Below are 14,007 nucleotides of genomic sequence, written 5' to 3' on the forward strand. Positions count from 1 at the left end.
TTCCCAAAGTTTGCTTTGATTTATTTTACCATGAATATCTTTCTATAGTAGCCTACAATTGGAGGGGAGAGTGAGGTTTATGCACATGGATGCTATAAGAAAAAATTTTCCACCTACTCTTCCAAGTCAGAGTGGCTTCCTCTCCGAATAATTTGAGTATGTCTTCTAGGTTGGACACAAACTCTTACTTTATCTTACTCCAATTGGGGGAAACCGCCTTATGCATTGCAAAAATTTAATATGTTTATGCTTGTATGGTTCATCCCTTTACCAATGTGAAATGTATAATTCCTCTTGTTTATGCCTCTTCATTTCCTTAGATCTCATCTCCTCATGCCTCAACCATGAGGCCACAACCATTAACTATATATACCCATGTATACTGAGTATGCAGTTGATATCACATTAGATTATGGAGATAGAATTCATAAGGTCTCGATTTTTCTTCTATGTTTTAGTCTTGAACCACTTGCATTAGTTCCTGGTCAGTTTGAAGGCCAAATTCCTAGAGATATGCAAGGTTGGTGATATTATGCTTATACCATTATTCTTTGAGGAATAAAGTTTATATTTTGTCTAAACATATATACTCTACCATCTCCATTAAAATATGAGCCATGGACCTAATGATAATGCTAAAATTACATTATTTTAAACCTTGAGTGTACTTTCCTTTTAGCTTATTCTAAATCCTACTTGGTATTCTTGTTGTCTTCAGTGGATTATTGCTTGTTGCTTCCCACTTTGAGTCCTAGGATCATCATTTATGTTCTTAGTTCATGTACCTCATTTTCTAGTTTCACATATTTTCCAATACTCTTTCTGGAAGTTATTCTTCCCCATTTATGCACAACAATATTTTATTCTTTACTAGCCAATAGTGCATGTCGTAGCAAGAATGAAAGAGTGATATTGTTATGACCAACATGATGCATTGTTGGATTCACAATTACATTGAGAAGGTGGGGTTGAATCAATGTAATAGAAATTTTACTTATTTAAAGCATTCAAGAACGGAAAAATATCAATCTCATAAGTAGAACATGACACACAGAATACATACAAACACTTCAAGTAGAAAGACACAAAAATTGTTTAATATATTATTCATTGTATGAACCAACCTATAAAAGACTCTAATCCCCTCAATCACTTAGGTTTATTGGAACCAACCTATAGGAGACACCAATCCCATATGCTACTTTATAAGCATAAAACTACAAGAGACATCATCCCCCTCATTCATCAAATATTCACTTTGATCCAGGTTCTTCATTTAAATACAAGATTCTGTAGTTCCACACTTCAATTTCCTGTCCTTTTGAAAATTACATATATCGTTCACACACTCTGTTCAGTTACATATTTTTTCAAAAATTGTTAAGAAAAATAATGAGAGGGGAGGGGGGGAAGTGAATCCGTATTTTTAATTCACTTTACCTTTAGACAACTCATGTGTGGATGCAACTTTAATGAGTGCAAACCGCGTATATCTAGATAACCAATTTTTCATATGTTTATCTCTAACTGATCCATCATTATTTCATTATCCATTTATTAAGTAATAACCATGACCACTAAATTGAAGATAAATCATCAACACGTTGGAAACACACCAATACATATGGACACCAAGATTTTAGGTGGAAATCTAATGTGGGAGAAAACCACCATTGTTGTCATCTTTATCTTCTTCTTTTATTATAAATAAAATATTCATTACATCTTGTACTGGCATAGAATCTTTCTAGCACGCATGCACGCACCTATAGTAGGCTACAAACTCCAATAGTTCTCCATCATACAATGGAAGGGAGCTACAACTCCTTGATCTCATTTACTGACTCCTATCGAAAGGGACAAAATAACCCTTGAACAAGCTTACGAGCTACCACTTGAAGGGAGCTCTAACTACCTTACTGAAGGCTGCAACCCTTAGCAGCCCTCATGGGCCATGCTTCATATTATTTCAAACTAGATCCACGTATCAACCAGTCATAATTTTTTTTTGCCACCTTTCATTATATTTTCACACTTGACCCACACCAACAATAATCCCAAACCAATATGCCAAACTGCAATACTGAATCTCAAAATCTGAATCATCGAAATATCAAGCTATTGAATACTAAACTAACCACTGCAACCATATCAAATCAATGCACAAACCATCCTGATCAAGACATCATTGACAGAGAATGGAAAATACAATAGAACTCATCAATTTTGATCATCAAGTAGCACTGCAAACCCTGATAAAATTAAACTCTAAATAAATACGCTAGTTTCATAAGAAGGATCCATGTATATATCTGTTTCTTGTGAATAAAAACTTTGTATAGATATGAAGTCACAAAATACTAAATAACTGAATCCCTAAGAATTAAATCAAATGAATATTTTATATCAACTGAATCACTAAAGAAGATGAGTCATTGAACCATATTAAACTAACATAATAACATGCCAAGTATCCTCCTCAGCAATATTGTCATGCTATACCAAGCCAAGTCAGCATTCAATAACCAATCATCAACATAGCCATATATCAACTTATTCTAATCAAGACATCATTGAAAAACAACAACAAATAACCAAATTAATCAACACCCAAACATCTATAAACAACCCAAATCAAGCAACAATCTAAAGGAAAACTATCTCAGAATATATACACAACTACTTTTAAGCATATATTTGTTTGTATGTGACTGTCGAGAATAAAACCTGCATACAGACCTTCAATTACTGAATCAAGAAATTGCTATAACTGATAACACATGACAATCCCAAATCTCAATGCACATATTGTTAAAGTCACAATCAATCGATATCAGAACATCTATGAAAACCCAGATCAACCAGCAATCTAAAGGCAAATTATCTTAGAATATATACACAACTACTTTGAAGCACATATGTGTATGTATGTGGCTATCTAGAAGAAAACCTACGTACAAACCTTCAATTACTAAATCAAGTCTTCGCTAAACCTCATAACACATGACAAACCCAAATCTTTGTGCACATAATGTTAAAGTCACATATCACTGCAAACATATTCAGATCAAAGTCATCACAGATATTGCAATTTTAAGTACTCAAACATAAACAAATCAGTTAAGTATATCCATTAGTATTAAATTCATTTTCATATCTCTTAGATTTGAGCCTTTTCCTTCCTCCCTAGTGCACACATGTTACTAATAACATCACACATGAATAATCCATCCAAATTGACACTTAGCTCCTTGATCTTCTTCTCCTCATATAACTTTTTTCCTTGTCAATACCACAAGCAAATCCCTTGGTAATGTTGTTAGTAATTGTAGATGAGATCAAATAAACATTCCAGACAAAATAATATGGATAATTACCATGGTAATATATCTTGGTTTCCTCTTTTCCATTGTTTAGATTATGTACACGACTTTTGTTTACAGATCCTACATATGTACATGACCCTTCTTCATGAGGGTTGCGTATACTTTCTAACCTTCACAATTTTGCATTTGCTCTGTAACTAAATGATCTGAAAATGGAATATACTTGTTTAAGGGTGCAAGGTATCCATTTCCCATAATTTCAAATGTGAGCTATACACTCCAAGTGACCTCTGAAAATGTGAAAACTTCTTATTTCTTATACAGAGATAGACTGTAAGGGCATTCACCGGACATGTCACCTCTAAAGAGACGATGACTTCGAGAGGCTACCTGGACCTCTACAGGCTATGCCTAAAGAAATAATGAAGTAAACACTTAGAAGTCTTTGACATACACATACTTGAAGTTTGATGTCTTGTGGAATAAGACAAATAACTTTTTGCAGCTGAATAGGTGATTATGTGTGTATGCAAGTTATGTAGATTTGTTGTTTAACACATTATATTAGTTTTATTTAGCATATCATCTTCAACAAATAAAGACATCAAAATGATGAAGCAGTTCACCCCCTCTGGGCTACATCTGCTGGACCAAACCTCTCAAACTAGGCTTGTCCTCTTGTATTAAAAATGCTACAAAGGCTAATACAAGAATGTGAGTGTCTCGAAATATAGATCTGACTGTAAATACAAAATCAGAAGATAGGAATTAGCTAAAAATGCTCTTTCCCAAACACTAAACAATGAAATTGTACCTTATATAGTACTTTCCCCAATTGGCCCTAGTGGCCCTTTAAACTTGCATGGAGAATTTCGAGGTTAAGATGACCTCAATTGGTTCTGAAACCTCTGCCATTAGACTCAGAAGGTCGAAAATAGTAGACATAGGCTTTTGAGTCACAAAAAATGGATGAACATAGCCCCCAAACAGCTCAAGCACTGAAATGGCCCTAATGGCCCTGAAAGCTTCCCTGAAGATAAAAAGTGAGAAGAATGCCTCAATAGGAAAAATGAGCTGTATAAATGGATTCAGAAAGCTGAAAAACTTCAGGAATGACCTTCGTTCCACATTCAATGGCTGCACAATTCCCAATGCAACTCCCAAATTGATTTGGCCCTAGTGGCTCCTGGAACTTCCATGAAGAAAAATCACCTACAAGCGACCTGAGATGGCTGTGAAACCTATGCCAATGGCTTCAGAAGGTCGAAGCTTCCCAAAATAAAATAAAAAAATTCGTCCAAAAAGGACTTTCCTAGCCAAAGTTATGACCCATTAAAGTTTTCCTCCAATTTGGCCTAGAATCACTCCAGCTAACTGTAGTGGAAGTTCAGTTAGCTCCGCCAATTATGGCAGGACCACCCAAATTTGGCGCTCTGCCAATTCCGCCACTATAATGACCGTGACTGCCAGCTAACTGTTAGTGGCTTTCAATGCGCATGTGAACGTTCCTGACGGTTTTGGGTTTACCTCGGAGTTTGAGCCGAACTTTTGGTTGAACTGTTTGTTTACCATTGATTTCCACATATATGTGACCAAGCACTAACTTTAACATTAAAGTTTTTGGTTAAGTATTAACCGCCAACAAAGGTGTTAAGCCCTTGGTTCGAAGGCTATGGTCTCATGAGTGGGGGCTGACCCTTAAAAGCTTGCCCCCTTTTGGCCCGCCTTAAACATTTTTAAACTTCATAAATGCTTTGTCCCACCATCCTTTCACATCATTGCGTGGTGGTGCATTGGTAAGGCTGACCGCTGATATATCATAGGTCATGTGTTCAAGCCACATCCGACCAAAATTTTAAATATATGCGCCGTTAATGCTGATGTCACCATGGGTCACGTGGTGGCCTCCGAGCCTGCCACGTGGCAGCATGCCATTCATTGCCTAAAACAGAATATTCTATTTTAATTTTTTTTGAAAAAAATTCAAAAATTTCAATGTTATTGGGCCATTCTTCTTTTTGGCATAACTTTCTCATACGGCGACCGTTTTCCGAACCATTTGTGGCACCGAAATTAGGACGATGAGCTCTATCAATCCGTTTAGGTTTGAACTAGTTCTGAACACTTTCATTTTTTTCCATTTTACGACACTTGGTCTTCACCTCCTAATCACTAAACTACCAATTCTCTATCATATCCTCTGTAACATTTGTAATACTTCCACAATCATGATATTATACCCAAGTTGACATTAAGGACATATTTGACATGCAGTTTTCCATCAAGGACAACACATTAACCATAATTCCAATAATATCCCCCTTTGGACTTGATAGAAACCTCTTTGGTATTTGGATATCACCTACAAACACCTACAAACAACATGTCTTCTCTCCACATTTGACATCAAGGGTGGAGGGTTAAACCAGGTTGAATGAGGTGCTTTCCCTTATAGTGCTCATCACTATAAGTCTAATGTATTCATATGAAATTTGCATACTGACCATGCTTCCCCTAAGCATATGCTAGACCTTCTAAACATATGTAAATTCATGGCTATTCATGCCTTCTTCTATAGCCAATGACTCTCTTCTCCAATGATTACATCAATCACCCAACATAATTGGGTTACACATTTGACCGGATAGGCCATACATGAGTGAATTTTACAATGATTACAACATGGGTATTTTTATGACCTTTACATCATCCATAACCATAACCAAGTATCTCAATAATGGAGTATGTTTTGCATCAAAACCATGATACTCATCAGTACCAAATTAGCATTTGCAACATAGTCATCTAAAAGTATCAACATAAGTGACATAATAGAACAATGAATCATCCTCACCATCAAGAAGAAATAAATAAGGTAAGATGGTGTAGCTTCATCACATGGCCAAATATATCCAATAATTACTAAGAAACTATAACATAATATTGTGCAATAAATTTTTGTGAGAAACTCATCCCCTTGGCCTCATGTCATCAAGGTCAACACACTCTCTCCACATAGGGGAAGAGCCATAATCCTCAAGAAGAAAAACTATATCATATATTGGACCACAACACCATAGGAAACATATACATATTATTTCCATGCATCAACAACATACGTGAAAACCAAGAGTACCTCCCACATCACAAGCCATTAAGTATAATAGAACTGATCAAAAACATCATCAACCAACATCTTTAGTGAACATAACATACATATCTTCCTTGTGAATATTTAACAATAGAAAGAATAAGACACCATTAACAACTTCATGAAGTGCAACTCAAGCAACGTATAGGCACCATCAATAACTTCACCACATGCAATCCATTCATCGTTTATAGCTCATGACATAGTGACAACAACACATATATTCTCCCGGAAGGGCTTCCACCTAAAAAATATCTTGTGTCTTGTCTTTGATGTTGTGCACTGTTCAATGGTGCTATTAAATTTTCATATGATGTGATTTTGATTTATGTTTTGATCTAATGAAAATGTTATTCAGTTCTCTGAATATTAGAATTAACAAATTGAAGTGAAATATTGATTTAACCCCTCTCGGCATTTACAACAAATACATCACTAGCTATCAGATCTTTGTACATATTATTCTTGCAACAACTAAGCATATGATGAGTAAACCTTATGTAAATGATCACATAATTAGGTGACTACTACTTCTACAACAATTTGATTTAAAAATTCTTGACAGACATGAAAGGAGAATGTTGTTGCATATTTCTTTCAAGGCTAACTTTGTCTGTAGAAAACGAAGAGATGGTCGATGACAAAGTGCCTGATGAAAATATTTTTTCCATATCATTCTTTGTCTCCATGGTTTGCTAACATTCTTAACTTCTTACTTGCTCATAAATTTACCCCTCATTTATCTTCAAACGAGAATATTAATATCGCCAGGAAAAGAACTGCTTATACATGGATTGGGGGTAACATCTTCAGTTTGGGGCCTAATGAGATCTTGAGAATATGTGTGAGGGAAGACGAGATTTACGACATCCTCTCGGCTTTTCAATGATGGACCTCGTGGGGTCTATTTTTCTACTAGGAGAGTAGCCTACAAGATCCTATAGGTATGATACGATTGGCCTACCATTGAGGGAAGACACCTTTTACAAATTTTGTTTCCCAATAGAATTGGTGATAGACTAAGGCTCCCAATTCACTTCCAATCTAATAGAGGGGAGAGTGAGGTAAAACCATATGGAACAGATAAAATATACCTTATATTTGTTAGAAAATTATATATTACAGAGAAATGGAACACATAAAATATTGCAGAAATATAAACACAGAAAATGCATAAAACAAGAGAGACACAGACATACATGGTTCACCCAGTTTGGGTTACATCCATGGAGAAATAGCGAGTCCTTATTTTATTATATTATCCAACAAACTGAAGAGATACAACGTACAGTAGATCCGTTGTAACACCCTCTTCGCTCTCAATCAGCTCCCTCTTCCTCGCTCAGAATACAGATCTACATAGACGCAATATAATTCCCTCATATATAGTGAGGGGTTTCCTTCTAAGGAAAAAATCCCTAAACTAAACATAACTTCCACCATCAGATCATTCACCTAATGAACGGCCCAGATTGACTAGAAATTACTAGACTTTTACAAGGCAATTTTACATATATTTTTAGCTGACCATTGGCCCCCGGACCCCGCGGGGGGGACAAGTCCCCCTGCACCCCCCATGTGGAGGGGTGTACAATCTTCCTGGGGTATACATCCGGCTGAAACCTTTGAATATAGAAGATAATCATGCTCCACACCCAACAATCTCCCACTTGGAGACTAATTATAGCAAGTCCACCGCTGCTTCATTTGCTAGACAATGACTCCACTTTGGACCTGGTTGTTTCTCATGTTCTTCATCATACTTGAAGACCAATTGAAATTGATCAGATTTTCAGTTTCTCCCTGGTTACAACTTTTGTTAGCCTATCTACAGGATTCTGGCTAGTGTGTATCTTTTCCAGCTTCAATTGTCTGTCTTCCAATGTTGACCATATGAAATGGTACTTGAGTTGTATACGTTTAGTCTTGGAATTAAATGCACATATATTTGCAAGATGTATGGTACTCTGGCTATCATTGTATAACTTGCCCAACTCTTGCTTCTTACCCAACTCATCGAGAAACCTTTGTAAGCAAATCATTTCTTTACTAGCCTCTGTAGCAACAACATACTCTGTTTCAATTGTTGAAAGTGCAACAACACGTTGGACTTTTGAAACCCAACTGACAGCTATTCCACCTATAGTAAATACATATCCTGTAGTGCTCCTCTTGTTATCTCTATCACCTGCCATATCTACATCAACATATCCCTGTAGATAAGTGTTTGAGCCACCAAAGCATAATGCTTGATTTGTGGTACCTCTCAAATACCTGAGAATCCACTTCATTGCCATCTAATGTTCTCTTCCTGGATTGTTCATGTACCTGCTTACAACTCCCATTGTGTGTGCAATATTAGGCCATGTGCAAACCATTTCTTACATTAAGCTTCCAACTGTTGATGCATATGGAACTTTAGACATATGAGCCATTTCTTCCTAGGTCTTGGTACACGCCTCCTTACTTAATTTGAAATGGCTAGCCAAAGGTATACCAACTAGTTTTGCATTCTGTATATTAAACCTTTTCAACACCTTTTCTATGTACTCACTTTGAGACAATGTTAATTTGTGATTCTTCCTATCTCTAGCTATTCTCATACCAAGGATTTGTTTTGCCGCACCCAAATCCTTCATTTCAAATGAGTTTGCCAATTTCCTTTTGAGCACATTTATTTCCTGCATGTTAGAACCTGCAACAAGCATATCATCTACATACAATAACAATATAATATAGCTGCCATCATTTTGCCTTTTGAGATAAACACAATAATCAGAGTGACATCTAGTATAACCTTGTTCACACATAAACCTGTCAAATTTTAGATACCACTGCCTTGGAGCCTGTTTTAAGCCATACAAGCTCTTCTTCAACTTGCACACTAGTTTTGCCTTCCCTTTTACCTCAGATCCTTGTTGCTGCTACCTATATATCTCTTCCTCCAAATCCCCATGGAGAAAGGTTGTCTTTACATCTAACTGCTCAAGATGCAAATCTTCAACTGCTACTAGACTTACAATAGTTCTAATTGAAGTCATTTTCACAATAGGAGAAAATCTTTCATCGAAATCAATGCCTTTCTTCTGTGCAAACCCCTTCCCTACAGGTCCAGCTTTGTACCTCTGTTTTCCTCCATCTTCTTCCTTCAGCGTGTAAACCCATTTATTCTGCAATGTTGTTTTACCTATAGGAAACCTGACTAAGTCCCAAGTCTGGTTATGTGCTAAGGCGTCCATCTCTTCTTTCATGGCTTGCTCCCACTTCTTTCTAGTTTCTACCTACACTGCTTCTTCACAACATTTTTCTTCACCAGAATCAATCAACAATACATAATATAATGAAGGAGAGTATCATTCAGGGGGTCTACTTATCTTGGCAGATCTTCTAACACCACTTTTAGGTGTTTGAAGTGCTTGTTGTTGTTGTGGTTTTTGTTGTGGTTGTTGATCATTATGATTTTCAGGTACCATCACTTTTCCTGTGATATCATCAAGCACTATGTATTCTCTATTTTCTTTTTCTTGTTTCTTTTCCTGTAATTGATTCTTATACAAGACCTTTTCATTGAATATTACATCTCTGCTCCTAATTATTTTTTGATTTTCATAATCATATAAGTGATAACCAATCATTAACACCATATCCAATAAAGGTACATTTATTTGATTTTGCCTCAAGCTTTGTCTATTTTCTTTGTTAGTGTGGACAAAGGCTTCACAACCTAGAGTATTTAAAAACGAGTAGTTTACCTTTTTACCTGTCCATGCCTCCTCTGGAATACCACCATCCAAGGAACTTGGAGGCCCTCTGTTTATTAGATAAACAACAATATCTATAGCATCTACCCAAAATTGTAAAGGCAATCCTGCATGCAATCTCATGCACCTTGCACATTCCATGATTGTCATGTTCACCCTTTCTGACACACAATTTTCTTGTGGTGTTCCTGGAACTGTCTTCTCTCTGCAAATTCCATTCTCTAAAGAGTACCTATCAAACTCTTTGCTACAATATTCACCTCCATTATCTGATCTGAGACACTTCAACCTTTTCCATGTCTCATTTTCAACCAAAGCTTTCCATTTCTTGAAGGTATCAAATACGTCAGATTTATTTCGAATACAATAAATCCAGGTTTTTCTGGTTGCATCATCAATAAAAGTAACACAATAATGAGAGCCACCAAGATATGATACCTGAGCAGGTCCCTATACATCTGTATGCACAAGCTCTAGTTTTTCACTCTTCTTTTCTTTCCCAGCTCTAAGGAATCTGACTCTCTTCTGTTTTCCATAAACACAATTCTCACAGAATTTTAAATCAACATGCTTCAAACCTGGCAACAAATTTCTTGAGTGAAGAATCCGCATCCCCCTCTCACTCATGTGCCCAAGCCTATGATGCCACAATGTTGTATCTTCTCCTATAGAGGTTAAAGCGTTAATAGAATTAGAAATACCATTGCATAAATATAATGTACCAACCTTTGCTCCTTGCGCTATTACCAGGGATCCTTTAGTGACCTTCTAGGTTTTATCTGTGAAAGTAGTTACACAACCTTCACCTCCCAACTACCCTGTTGAAATCATATTTTTCTTCAGATCTGGAACATGCCTTACCTCCTTCAATAGCCATTGATTTTTATTCTTCTATTTTATGAAAATTGTACCCATTCCAACGATTTTACAGGGTTTATCATCACCCAATCGGACCTGTCCAAAATCTCCTTGAACATAATCATGAAAATGTTTCTTATTAGGTGTGGCATGGAATGAGACCCCTGAATCTACCACCCAGGAATCAATAATATTTTCTGCTAAAAGAATCAAAGCATCTTGCAACACATCACTTGTTACATTCACTTCATGATTGTTTTCTTGCTGCGCATCTCCTACATTTCCCTTCCGAGATTTGTAGCCTTTCTTTAGGTGTCCTTTCTTCCCACATTTCCAACACACTATCCCCGATCTGGACTTGGATCTGCCTTTTTTTGACTTACTACGATATCGAGAGCTCTTTCCTCTTTCCATTTTTCTTCCCATAGTCTCTGCAGTCAAAGCATTACCTGATGTCTCATCAGAGCTTTTCTGTCACATTTCCTTGCTAAGGATTGCACCGACAACATCATCAAACTTTAAAGTATTAGATCCAGAGACAGAGTTAGTAACGGTCATAAATAAGCCATTCCAACTTTCTGGCAATGAGCATAGAAATAACAGAGCCCTAACTTCATCATCAAAATTTACCCCTACCGAACTTACTTGACTTGTAACTGTATTAAAATCATTTAAATGATCTACAACAGATCCACCTTCTGACATCTTCATATTAAAAAAATGCTTCATAAGAAATACCTTATTTGAGGCTGAGGGTTTTTCATATAGTTTGGCTAATGTTGACATTAAACCCTGTGTTGTCATTTCCTTTGAAATATTAAACACTACCGACACTGCTAGGCACAGCCGTATTGTTCCAAGTGCCTTTCTATCGAGAATATCCCATTCTATGTCTGTCATACTCGTCGGCTTCTTTGTCTTTCTACTCAATGGTAGGTATAGATCACTCTGATATAGATAATCTTCCATCTGCATCTTCCACAGCTAGTAGCTTTTGTCGTTGAATTTTTTGACCCTAAACCTACCATCTTTCGCCATTGCTCCCACTCGAACTAGGAACCCTTCTCTCCTGCGAGTTTATCAGCCAAATAGACCTTTGGATTTGATACCAGTTGTTAGAAAAGTATATATTACGGAGCAATGGAACACATAAAATATTGCAGAAATATAAACATAGAAAATGCATAAAACAAGAGGGATACAGATGTACATGGTTCACCGAGTTTGGGCTACAACCACGGAGAAACATTCAGTCCTTCTTTTAGTATATTATCCAGCAAACTGAAGAGATACAACCTACAACAGATCTGCTATAACACCCTCTTCGCTCTCAATCTCCTCTCTCTTCCTCACTCAAGATACAGATCTACGTAGACACAATAAAATTCACTCATATATAGTGAGGGGTTGCCTTCTAGGGAATAAAACCCTAAACTAAACATAACTTCCACTGTCAGATCATCCGGCTAATGAACGGCCCAGATTGACTAGAAATTAATAGAATTTTACAAGGCAATTTAAATCTATTTTTAGCTTCGGGGGTGCTGGCCCCGGGCCCCCCCAGCCGGGGGGGATTTACTCCCCCGCATGGAGGGGTGTACAGTCTTCCTGGGGTATACATCCAGCTGAAACCTTTGAATATAGAAGATAATCAGGCTCCACACCCAACAATATCATCCTCAAGAAAATGGGAAAGTGGAGGTGACTAACAAAGAATTGGAAAACACTCTATGGTAGTAAGTAGCAATAGAAAATATTGGGCATAAAGGCTTGTTGAAGCCACCTACGCCAACAACACATCTTGAAGACCATTATTGTGTTTAGCCCTTATGAATTGCAATATGGAAATAAGGCCTTGTTATCTATTGAATTTGAATATAACACATTGAAAATTGTAAAACAACTCGACATGGATCTCACCAAAGCATAAGAAGAAAATATGCAAAAATAGAATGCACTTGATGAGTACAAAATTAAATCCATATTGCACACTTAGGAGAGTCATCTACAATGAAATATATGGCATGATAAACATATCAAGACCAAAGCCTTCCAAGAAGGTGATTGGGCACTTTTGTATGACTCTAGGTTCAAGGATTTTAAAGGGAACTCACGACCATATGGTTGGTACCTTATCTAGTTGAGAAATGTCATGATCATGATTCAATGCAAATCTAAACAATAGATGAAGAGTAGATCCCACTTCTGGTGAATGGTTACTGGCTGAAGTTCTACAAGGAGCCCCTCGCAAGTGTTGAATTTAATAATTCAATAATATTGAGGATATCAAAGCACCTAATCCATTAAACCTCTAATCATTAGATAAATGAACAAAAAACATAAAATGGAAAACCGAGAGAGAGAGAGAGAGAGAGAGAGATTAAAAAAAGTGAAAAAAGAAAAAAATCATGAAGAGAAAATTTCCTTTGAGGCACTTGAAGAAGACTCATTGTTAAAAATCTCCCTAAGGAACCTTGCGAGCCTGATAGTTAAAATAAAAAAACACAACAATAAAAATCCCCAAGTTAAAACCTCCTTTGAGGCACCTATGGAAGTACCTACTAGCTAGGAACGTCAACACAAAAATGGATAATGTGGATATTTTGAATTCTCAAAACTCTTAGAATATGTACTAGCTAGAAACCTCCATGAGGGTGTTGGCATTATGATGCATGTGTTGTACTTGATGGCAACCCTCTCATAGAAGAATATCTCACTTATGTATAACTGGATGAATCTTCAGACGAGATATCAGATGTGACTGATGGAGGATAGCTCAAAGGAATCAGATGATGAATCTTCAGAAGAGATATCAGATGTGACTGATGGAGGACAGCTCAAAGGAATCAGATGCTAGTTCTAAGTGTGACAAGTTAGCTTTGCCATCAAGTCCAAAGGGGGAGATTGTTGG

The sequence above is a fragment of the Pinus tabuliformis genome, chromosome 2_2, assembly GCF_031772625.1.
Source record: "Pinus tabuliformis cultivar Carrire ecotype Pingquan chromosome 2_2, CPIR1, whole genome shotgun sequence".
Classification (NCBI taxonomy): Eukaryota; Viridiplantae; Streptophyta; class Pinopsida; order Pinales; family Pinaceae; genus Pinus; species Pinus tabuliformis.